Source organism: Poecilia latipinna, unplaced genomic scaffold (assembly GCF_001443285.1).
Source record: "Poecilia latipinna isolate Pla-1442-1.1 unplaced genomic scaffold, P_latipinna-1.0 Scaffold1450, whole genome shotgun sequence".
In the NCBI taxonomy this organism is placed as follows: domain Eukaryota; kingdom Metazoa; phylum Chordata; class Actinopteri; order Cyprinodontiformes; family Poeciliidae; genus Poecilia; species Poecilia latipinna.
In genome coordinates this window covers 30,131-42,030 of record NW_015114066.1, presented here as the reverse complement: position 1 = coordinate 42,030, position 11,900 = coordinate 30,131, and the positions used below count along the sequence as shown (strand labels likewise).

Here is an 11,900-nt window from a genome sequence, read left to right as displayed (position 1 = left end):
TTTCTGAAACTCTGACTCTTCAGCAAGTCATCGTAACGTCGCTCAAATATCAACGTTTTTTTTTTTACCAGCCTGAGAAGTAGCATCTCAGGTAAGTATCGCAGATAGTTAACTGAGAAGTAGCTCGTATAATGAGCTCGGCAGATGTGCCATTTCCCCATGTGTTTGCTAATTGCTGCTGGCTAGTCTGAAGGAGCTGAGTGGGGGAGTTTGCAGGAGAGGGCCGCTCTGTGAGGCGGAAACATGGCCCAACCAGGCGTTTTACACAGCTGAACGGTTGCCATGGGAAACTTAAGGATTTCTCAAACATGCATGAAAGAATCAGAGCAACACTCCAGGTATGTTTGATGAGTAAATAACATTACAACGTGATGCAAAGGTCAAAAATAGTCGATTTGTACATACCACTACCCCTTTAAGAAAAGCATCCCATGTGTCACTGTGGTCAGGGTGATCTGATCAGTGTACCTCCTTCTAATTGCTGTGTATTTTGTCTTTGATAGATTAAATGTGACTTAATGTGGCTGATTTCTTTCAGCGATTGCTTTCTTTTGGCCAATCTTCCATCCAGAGAGACTAATTACCGTCCAGTTGACAGATTTTGCAGCTCCTTCACAGTCTTCATAGACCCTCTCTGGGGGCCATATTTTGGTTTGTTTGTAGTTAATATCTCAAGCCTGGAGACTAATTAGTCTACGACGTAAACGAACAAAAATCACATTTCTCTATTTATGAAGGGTCAACTGAGGCGACTTCTCTAGGTGGCCCCTCATCTGGACCTGTCACAAAGCAGGTGAGGAATTGGCGTCTAAGCAGCTGTCCTGCGATTTGTCTCGACGTGCCGTTTGTTCTCCCCGGTTCGGAGGCCCGCTGGGTCGCGGAGTCCTGCCAGAGCCACACCCTCATCAGAGCGCCGCACCTGCTGCTCGCCCAGCGCCGTCCCCACCTGTCATTGACCCACATGCCGGCCAGGAGCGTGCACTGCGCAGCCGCGAAGAGAGGGAGAGCGCGAGCGAGCGTGCGCGTGCGTTTGACCCACAGGGCGCGCGGGGATCAGAGGTAGGTGCCAGATCAGATCAGATCTCTCCTAGAAAGGATAAGCTCTACTTATGCTGCTCTTGGAGGTGTGTGTGTGTGTGTGTGTGTTCATTTCTTTTGTGCGCCCCCTTCCCTCCTCAGGGCTTTTCTCGCGTATGTGCTTTTGGCTTTAATGAGCAACGTGCTCGTTTGACCCTCTTCCTGTTGTAGTCGCAATGAGGTTATTGTGAGGCATGAAATGCGGGTCGTGGTCTGCTGGGTCGAGTAGCTCTTTCAATTAGGAAAGTCTGTAGGTTATGACGAGTTTTATTAGTGAGCTTTTTCACGCGTACAGGGAATCAGTCCTTCATGTTGATGGTAGTGAGGCAACAAGCAGCAGCCTTAGTCAGAGTTCATCTCCATGTGGCATAACAACAAACTTAAGTGTATTTGACTGGGATTTTATGTGAGAACCAACACAAAGTAGCTAATAATTCTGAAAATAAATACATAAAATGATGCACGCTTTAAATTAGTTTTCCACTTCATCACGAAATGTAAACAAAAATGGAGTAGTTAGATTTTAGCAGCTGTCAAAAGACCACGAGCCACTTCTGCCGCTAGCTAGCCTCTCGCATTTGTTTTGGTTGTATTCACCCAGAATGCCCCTGTGCTATAGTCCACTTCCTGTTTTTGGAATGCATTCAAACTGCACCCGAGTTCATTTCAACTGAACTGAGACCTATAGGGTTTTAGACGCTCAGAGTTCGATTATGCATTCTCGCCTCCCAAAAGGAACCGGACTTTCTAACAAATAAACTAGAGTTTGATTAAAGCGAACTAAACGGAAGGGGTGTGAATGCACTCTTAGCTTTAGCATCCTGGAAGAACACCTCTGTATTTTGCTAAATAAAGATGCTAGGGGAGTCTATGGACAACTTCCACAGATGCTCCTTAAAAATGAATAACTATTCCTTTAATGGACAACGATGTTCTTCATGTGTGATAAAATTCCCTGCCAGCTTTGCTAACTTGAACCACCATTCAACCACATGTTCCTCGAACGGCTCTTGACACAGACAGCTTCCTCTCTCCCAGACCTCACCCTGACCCGTTAACCTGTTTGCATCCTGACTGCTCCGAGTCTTCCTCAGCAGTCAGAGCGCTGCCAGGCCTCCTGCAGGACTCTAAAATAGCAAGGAGGGTTTAATGTGCCGACTAGGCCGACCCTAATCTCCCTTAATGCCCTGCTGCAGGTGCTAACGCCGCTATCAGCATAGCTGCATCTTCACTACAGCAGAGTGGGGCTAATCAGCAAAGCCATGCCCTTTAACCTCTTTTAAAAAGCAAGATTAACGCGTTGGATTGGGTTGAAGGTGTTTTCCATACGGAATGATGAACAACATTCCTCAGTTTAGCGGCCGGAGTTGGCCCGCAGCTGCCGCCCGCCTCTCCCTTTTTTATCGACAGAAGTGTTCCTCTATGGATCCTAATGGAATAATAATGAATTGTAATTGCAAAGAGCTCCCTCTCTCTTGCTGAGTCTTGGTGCCCTTTTTTTTTTTTTTTTTTTTTTTGCTTGCTATTGACCCGTCTGTAGTGAGCTGAAGCATGAGACACCCCCCGCGCTCCATATCGATTCGGCCTCCCAAACGAGAATGTATTTTTGCTGCCATTAAAACGTATTATTACACACACACGCATGAACGAGTGCTAACGCGCACGTCCAATGGCACGTCTAACCGCTGGACTCTAATCGCCCGAGACAACAGGTTAATGTCCCGGCACTGCGATGGGGAGAGAGTGTGTCCGATAAAGTACAACAGAGGCCCGATCAAAGGAGGAGGGGAGAGATTAGGACTACCTGCTGGAAGGCCTGTCCTCAATTCCACAGGCTTCTAAACACATCTACTGGCATTGTTTAACATCCCTGTTGTACAGAGAGGCGGATTACCACTCACCACCCCCCGGTTTGCTTCCCCAGAGGAGGAGGGGGAAGACTGTGCAGCAACATGGACCTTATCCCAGATAAATCTGTTATCTGGAGGTTTCTGTCAGGAGATTAAAGATGGGGAGGGAGAATAGCAATATGGGAATAATCCCATCCAGTTTCAAGTTTCACCTTTTTCTAAAACCTGCTGCCAGAACAGTTTGAAACCAGGAAAAAAAAAAAAAAAAAAACATTAATCCTGACCACCACTCAGAGGGTTTCGTTTGGGATTATTCTACCTTCTGCCCATCCATGACAAATGTTATGTGTAGTTCTCTTTATCACATCTGCTCCGTTTATTTAGGCCAGTCTCTTTTTTTTTCACCCAGTCTTTCTTAAAAAACCTAATGAAAAGGATTTGGTGCAAAATGCGTTGGAATGAGAACGAAATTTCATCGCCCGTTGATCATAACAGGCATCGTCTTCAGTCAGAGGCTTCTTCACAGTCACTGCAATACAGACTGCTATAGGAGATCCTTCCTGGCAACAGCCATCAGCATCTACCACAACTCTTTGAAGAATCTTGGTTGATACAAATTACAACATTTAATTTCCGTTTGGGATCCATGAAGCATTTTTGAATATGATTTTGAATTAAAACTCATTACATAGATTCATGACACACAGATAGATATATGTACATCTTTTTTTTTTTGCCAATTCAAATTATGATGGTGCATAATAAATTAAAGTTGACAAATAAAACCACTAGGAAAAAAACCTAGTGGTTTATTAACTAGCTAATAAACTAACTACTCTACTGAGAAGTTTTATAGTTTCCACCAGAGAGGACTGGAATCTTGACTTAGGAACTTTAGGAAGCACAGAAAAGTCCAATAGTCATGGAAATAGGATCTAAGAGAGAACTAGGTGTGGGTTGACACTTGGGCGACTGGAGATTGTCTGACAGTTTTTTAAATTAATGCAGCAGCCTAATGAGGGGAGGAAGCTCAGGTGCACAGACAGCTGCCTGCTGAGCCAAACCCTACGAGGAGTGATCAGTGGAGAGGACAAAACACCAGAGTCGCTGTGTTTCCATTGCAAATGTGCTCAAAACATTGTCAATATTATGCTAATGTAGAAAAAACACAATTTTGCAATTGCTGTGTTTCCATCAAAGGAGAAACACAATTAAAAACATGTGAATAACTTTATTCACTTGACAACTTGTTGAAAACACGCCGCGCCATCATCGTCCAACTTCCTGTCGTCATTTTCTTTGTGGTTTGCACCAGTGGCATCGTCCAGTTGTTGATCGTGCTAAAAAGGTTTTTCCATTGCAGTTTTGTGAAATACAATAATGTTAATACGGTAAAAAAAAAACTCCCCATTCTCTCCCCAACGCTTTTAGCGAAAAACAAATTTGGTTTTTTGAATTGGCATTTTCATTAAACTAATTTATTTTGAAAATGTCAAATTGTGCAATAACATGGTAAATAGAAACGCAGATAGTATGACACCATATTAGAGCCGTTGTAGATGCCATTAAGGGAAGGAGTAAATTTCCACCAAAAAAACTCAGACATTTTGAGTGTAATCTCCAAAATTTGAGAAAAAACAAGGACATTTCTGAGCTCCAAAAGTAAAAAAAAAAAAATTGCAAGTAAAAAAGTTTTCAAAAGTCTGTAATTTTTGACTTTTGAAACTCAGAAATTTCCACATTTTTTTTCCAGAAAATTTCTGAGATTATTCTCAAAATTGAAATTTTTTTCAAGCAAATTCTTTGACTTTTCAAGCTTGAAAATTTCAAAGGATATTTTCTAGAAAATTTCTGAGATGAATCTCAAAATTGTGACTTTTTTGGCAAAAATGTACCTGTCCTTTCTGTCTATCATGGCCCCATTATGCCGTCGTTCAGCTAGTGACACCTTAGCATTGGCGCTGCTGCAGGGAGTGGGTCAGGAGATCAGAATGTGGTTCTGCTGCGGCGCAGTGGATGCCCAGGTTGCTCTGATATCAGTCCTCTGTTGTCTCTGGTGTCTCTCATCTTCCTCTTGGCGGAACACCACCGGCCCTCAAAGCAGGTTTAGTTCTTGCTAGTTTGCTGACTAGTGCCACACAGTGATACTACGGGTTATAAAGCAGGTATTTATATACACTGGCCGTGTGGCCAGGTGCCAACTCCTGCTGCTTCAATCTGGTTCAGGAGTGGTTGCCACGGTGATAACCCATGTTCTGGCTGTGTGTCTGTGTGTGTGTGCCGACTCTTAAAACTCAAAATCTTCAGCTGCAGTCCATACTTGGTGCATCTCCACCAAAATCTAGAAACAGATTTTTTGGCTGCAGTTCTGCTGCTGGTTGAGTCTCTTTTTATGACGTTTTTTTTCTTACACTCAACTTTCGTTGGATACAATATTTTGTAAACCAGCAACTTGTGGTTTACTCTCATAGGACCACACTATTTCTGTTTAAAAAATTTTTTTACTTGTCTTTTTTTTTCTTTTCAACTGAAACTGGAGACAAATTTCACGAGGCCATTCCAATTGTTTCTCCTGATTCTTTTACTACTTGATTGGTGATGTTTTTGATATTTATCAAACAGCTTTCTATCTTCCATTAACATTTTCCCCCCAACACTAGGTAAAACTGAAGGAAAAACTCTGTGTCGATCCACTCAGCAGGAAACTGGGCAGCCAGTCCCTGAGCGAATCTTCGTAGAACGCACTTACAAAAGAAGAGGCTGCCTAAAAACGCAAAACTGAGCCTGAAAAACTAGTTTAAAATTCCTCTTTATCTCATAGTTTTCAGATTAATTAGGACAGTCTTTCTCTTTCTCAATGTCACATGCTGTTTTTATTTTCATTTTATTTTAATTATGTAAAGCAGTTTGAAATGTCTTGCTGCTGAAATGTGCTTTACAAATAAAATTTTATTGATTGATTGATTGACAGATTGTCTTTCTTTTTTAGACCTTTTGTTTGGTTTGTGAATTTCTTTTGTTTAGTTAATTGGTTGTAAAGAAATATTCATTTATATCCAATTTCCGACCCCATTGGTTATTATCTCTTATTGATTGCCATCTTTCGTTCAGCCAAAATCTAATCTTGAAAAATATATAAATGTCAATATGCTGCCCAATATTATATCATGGTAATGAAAAGGATTCATTCTTCTGATTTAAAACTAATTAATTTATGTGCATTAAAATAACTTGATATGTCTACTGAAGGTAATGTCTAACTGCTGTGTCCAACCAAAGTCTCAAATTAGGTTCTTCTCCTAACGAGACCTCTTCATTAACCCTTCATCAACATCATTTTTTATTATAGCTCCAGGCATTTTACAGTATTCCCCAGTGCTGACTGAGTAGTGTCAATGCCAACCTAAATGTCGCTCACATCCCCCCCAAACCGCCATCATCCCCCTCCGTCCACCATCCCCCCTTCCTGACAGCACCAAGTAGCCGGAGACTGATCACCCAGTTCATTTCGCCGGTCCCTTTGGGGTTTCCCTCTCGTTGGCCCATGTAGGACACATATGGAGACGCAAACACACACATGCGTTCAGTTTGAAATCATTCATGGCCGTGTCAATTTTGATTTATAGTTGCTTTGTTTTTGATCAATTGCACAGGCCCAGCATTCGGAGCTGAACAGCCCTGGGGCTTACAGCAGATGAGAGGTATGATTACAGATGTGTTCACACATTAAAACCTTGTGAAACAATGTGAAAAAAAATGTAGAAGTCCACCCTGCATAGCCCTGAATGCATCATAGTCGATCATAATATTATTTTAAACAGGCTTCATTATATTGTAGACCAGAAAGGAATGGCACAAGGTTGGTGTAGATCTTATTTGTCTAAAACATTACAGCTCATGTTTGAATATTCACCAGAATCAATTCTGGAGTTCCACACGGGTCAGTGCTTGGGTCAGTTTTCTTTATTTATTTTATACAACCCCTCGAGCTTGTCTATATATGTCTGTATTACAAAGAAAAATATGATCTGGATTTTATACAAAAATAAAAATCTGAACTATATCCATTCATGTCTACTTACTCTTACAACTCTCAGCGCAATAAATTGCCTTCAAAAGTCACTGAGTTAGCAACATAAACTCATCTGTGTGTACTTGAATTTTAACATAAATTTAGATATTCTCTAAACAGCATTAAGGAAGACAGTAAACATGTCAGAGAACAAGCTGTGAAGAACTTAATAGCAAAGTTAGGTGATAAAACAATATCCCAAAATTTGAAGGTTGACCATTCAACCCATCTCACTGCAAAAGCAGAAAATCTTACCATGTATTTTTTTTTATCTAGTTTCCAGGGCAAATGTCTTTCTACTCTTGGGAAAGACAAAACTAACATAAGAGTCTCTCTTCAGCATGACATATGAGCTTGTTTTAAGCAAATAATTCCTTAATATTAATTAAAATGTACTAGTCCACTGGCAGATAATTTCACTTAAAACATGGGAAAATAATCTGCCAATGGAAGTAATACTTTTCCATCAGTAACAAGGAATTATTGACTTAAAAAAAGGTAATATTTCTAGATACAAAAAAACTACTTTTAAGTTACTTTTGCCTTATTTCAAGAGTACTGAGATATTTGCACTAGAAACTAAACCAAAAAATACTTGGTAAGATAAAATCTGTCAGCATGGTTAGTCTAGCCACTGTTTTAATGAAAGGAACGACAGTTTGTCACAGATCGACATGTTAAGGATAAAACCAAGCAGCCATGTACAACCAAGATAATGTTCCACAATAATAAACAAAAATCTGTAATATGCTTTTTCCAGGTGGCATCGTTGAGAATCTATGGCAGAAACTGGAGCCTCTGTAATATTGGCGCCGCATGTTGAGAGCTCTTCCAATGACAACGCGAGCAGCCGAGTCTGGGACCAGCTGAAGTTTATTGACAGATTTGTGTGTTGGACCAGAGAGAAGAGAATTGGCTATTAAAATACAATGCCATAATCGATATGAGAAGTAACAAGAGCACAGATTAGAGTGGCTGTGCTGATGTCCCGTAAGTGAGATCTGAAGTGCGCAAGTGAAAATAAGTGGACTGCTAATATGTTGCTGGGATGATGATTAAAACATCTTGAGTCTGTATGCATATGAAGCACAAAAAATAAAAAAAATAAAACATCTCACTGCATTCGGTTTAGATTGAACAAATCTGTTAAAAGTGATCAAACGATAGAAATGCAGTAGTAGGTTTTGGAAGAATTATTCGGAGCAGCAATTACAAATATGGTAAACACCCATAATTATGAGAGAGCTGTGTTTTTGTTTTGACGAGCTTCGTAGCAACACCCACAAAAACAAGCTGGATGTCCTCGAAGTGCTGGCCACTATCATCATTCTGTGCAGGCAGCAGCGGCTCTGCAGCAAGTCCTGGTGGTGTCTGACGTGTCTTGGTAACGTGGTGGGTCTGCTCCCACCCGCCGCCCAGCGAAACAAATGGCAGGAAGACTCCCATGGAAGAGAGGCGTTGCTTTAACGAGTCACTCTGGTCATGAAGAACATAGAAGGTGTCTGCTTTCTCACGGCGGTACTCTCCTCTGAAAATGTGTTTAACTTACTCATCTCTGTATGAAGATACAAGTTCACCCAGAGAAGAATGAAGACATTTTATTTCAGCACACATTTTAATATAAAATCGCATATAAGTTACTTCAGTGGGTGTAATGGAAAAGATTCCAAGTACACGACCCTGGGGAACGCCACCGTTAAGGGTCATGATTGGAAATGGTTAAACTGAATCCGACCGAGTACGATGCAAGATTGTGGTTAGTAGTTTACTTAAACTTATTGTAAATATGTGTCATACAATTTTATGAATTTATTTTTACCAGATCTCTTTTAGTCCAATACAGACTCAGCAAATAAATAATTGATTAGTAGAACTGCATTGAAAATGTTGAAGAAGTGAACTTAAAGTAGAAACAGTTGTCCCATTTTGAACGTGTTTAGGAATTCTAGTCTGAGAAACTGACTCTGATGAGGGCTTTTCATTAAACCCCAAAGGTCCAGATTTTATGTGACACCCTGTCGACATCTAATTATACCGTGAAAACAATCCCGTCTTGTAATCAGTTTAAACATGATGGACAGCTTTACACGTCTTTTGTTCGGTAGTTTGCATATGTGTGAGTGTGTCCCCCCCTGGTCTTGTCTTGTGTATATTCCCACTGAGACAGAAGCCCATCTGACTAAGCCGGGACATATGCTGCTCTCATGTAATGGGCCCCCAAATATAGACACAAGTGTCTGTACAGAGCAAGCTGACGAATCCTGGGATCATTTGAACTTTTTATTCCCTTTATTAGCACACGCAGAGGAACAGAAACGGCACTTTTCATGTTAACCAGTGCTGCTAACTTCACTGTGGTGTTACTTACTTTACAAATTACACCCAGTTTAAAACCATGTCACAATGTTAAAAGAAGCAACCTAACATCCTTGTGTTTTATGACCTGAATATTTTCGCCTGCGTCTTAAAACCGGCACAATGTAATCAGATCTAGGCAGACGTCGTGACATTGAGCCACAAAGTGCATGCGAGTTCAGAAAATGGTTTATCTAGTGAACTGTGTTTGGGTTTTAGCAAGAACTGGAAGCAGGAAGTGATGGCGTAGCACTGCCAAGAGAGTTGTAATGACTTAGCTGGAGGAGTGTCAGAGGCGGTGTGAGTGTGATGGGGTCACAGCTCTGGCATGAGGATAATCCTGCTTCAAATTATCAATGACCGAGTCATGGTAGTGCACACATTGTAGCAGGATCATCACCCAGTGGGGAATCACAGCTTCCTTCCCTCTCTTTCTCTGTAAACAAACTCCTGAAATACATCGGGTTTTAATTTTATTAAATCAGATTTGTTTATCAACAAAATGTAGAATCATTTTTTGACTGCTTAAAGTAGTTGGTACATTTCTTGAATTAATAGAATTGATCAATAAAAGCCAGAAAAGTGACCTGATACTGAACCTGATGTAAATCATGTATTCATAATAGATATAATACATTGGATGTTTAAAATTTTTACTTTTATAGCGAAGGAAAAACCTTTTAGGATGTTAATACATCTAATGTAGGTGGCATATGTGTAAACCTTATTGACATGTTTTGTTGTTGCAGAGAACCCCCCCCAAAAAAAAATGCAGAAATGACAACATGAGAATGGATGAATCATATGGATGAAGATTTATTTTATATTACTTAATAAATACAAAACAAAACTAACTAAATGCTGAGAAGGTGATTGGGGGAAACAATCAGGTGAGTGTAACAAGCAGAGTGTTTGTCAGCTGAGTGGAGACCATAACTGGTTAAAATGACTAAAAATACTGAAAACAGGAATGATTACAGACAATAAACCATGAAATAAGTAAACAACAGAGATAATTAAAAACAAGACATTTTAAAACCAAAGAATAAGTAAAAATCCTATAATAATTACAACACAATGATTAAATTTCTAACTCTATAAAAACATCAACCATAAGTAAACTGGCTACAATTTATTTTCATACCCATTATGGTTGGGCTTTGGACATTGGCAATATGGCTCATCACCCAGGGTGCCATTCTGTCCAGGGTAAAAAGTTATCAGTTTCACCAGAATGGGTTTTTAATTGCCCTTTGTGATCTCCAGTGAATGAAGATTAGAGATTTTAAGAAAATATGTTAATTAGTGTTAAATTTAAGGTCTCTCTTTTTTTTTTATCATGATCTTCATTGTATTTAAACAAGCCATATTTATCTGAACTGGATAGTTCTAACCTGGATGGAGGTTCTCTAAAGCACACATAGGTCTAAAACTTATTTATCTTTAATGGGGTTTTTTACTGTGGGATGCAGCATGAAAGACATGCTGTTGTATTTAAGTTGTAAAACCTGGAACATTTAATTCTACAGTGATTAAAAAAAATAAACAGTTATAGGTAGTGAAACATACTTGTGAAAACAAAAACATAGTTCAAACTTATTTGCCTCCTCATTATATGTGCAGAGGGACAGGTTCACCTGAAAAGAACATCACCGTTCATTGGTCAACAGACTCTGGACTGCTTCCAAGTCCATCACTGGGACAAAAGACTATTCACACACACAGACACACACGTTTGCGTGGCTATCTTTATGGGGACTTTCCATTGACTTCATTCATTTCTACAGACTAAACCTTACGTTTATCCTAACCCTATCCATCACATACCTAAACCTAACCCTAACCAAAACTCAATTCACACCTTAGTCCTAAATCTAACCCCTGACCCAAAAACAGGGTTTCCCCTTGTGGGGACCAGGCAGTGGGTCCCCACAACCCAGTATGTCTCAGGAAGATCATCCCCGCTAGGTATTACAAAGAAACACGCACACACACACGCATACTGGGCCAACAACTGAGAATCACTAATTGACATTTTTGGACATCATGAGACAAACCAAGGACAGGAAAAAATAAAATACAGAACTGAACGTCTAATTACCAATAAAGTGACTTCTGAAGGTTGCATTGTTGAGTTTATTTATTTTATTTTTTTTTAAGAAGTCCAGGAATAATTGTAGAAAGGTTCAAAGGGTCCCTGTGCAAGACACAATAAACTACTACTTAAAACAGTCCTGCTATTATGTACGCATGATAATACTCCCACAGAGACCAAAGCTGTCGGCCATTATCCGAGTTGAACAGAGGCGATCACAGCCAGCAGGTCCTCCATTGATCGTGGAAGTCCCCGGAGCCGACGCAGCTCCTGTTATTGCCTCTGAGGTAACCACTGGCAACGCCCCGATTAGGTCTGGTCACAGTCTTAAATTGATCAAATGATAATTGTGCTAATCCAGCGGCATCTAGTGTCCTACATAGCAGGACACAGCGTTGACTCAACCACAGTTCGAGCTATGGGTCTTATGAAGCTTTTTCTTCCTTTCACA

At 40.3% G+C, this 11,900-nt stretch overlaps 1 long non-coding RNA gene across 1 annotated transcript; it reads left to right on the top strand.

Moving 5' to 3' along the window:
• Positions 1-757: 757 nt before the first annotated feature.
• On the top strand, positions 758-8,121 carry LOC106962686 (uncharacterized). The gene is made up of 3 exons (XR_001428036.1): positions 758-1,059; positions 6,581-6,628; positions 7,760-8,121. It is a non-coding gene; the product is annotated as an uncharacterized LOC106962686 (long non-coding RNA).
• The last annotated feature ends 3,779 nt before the right edge of the window (positions 8,122-11,900 follow it).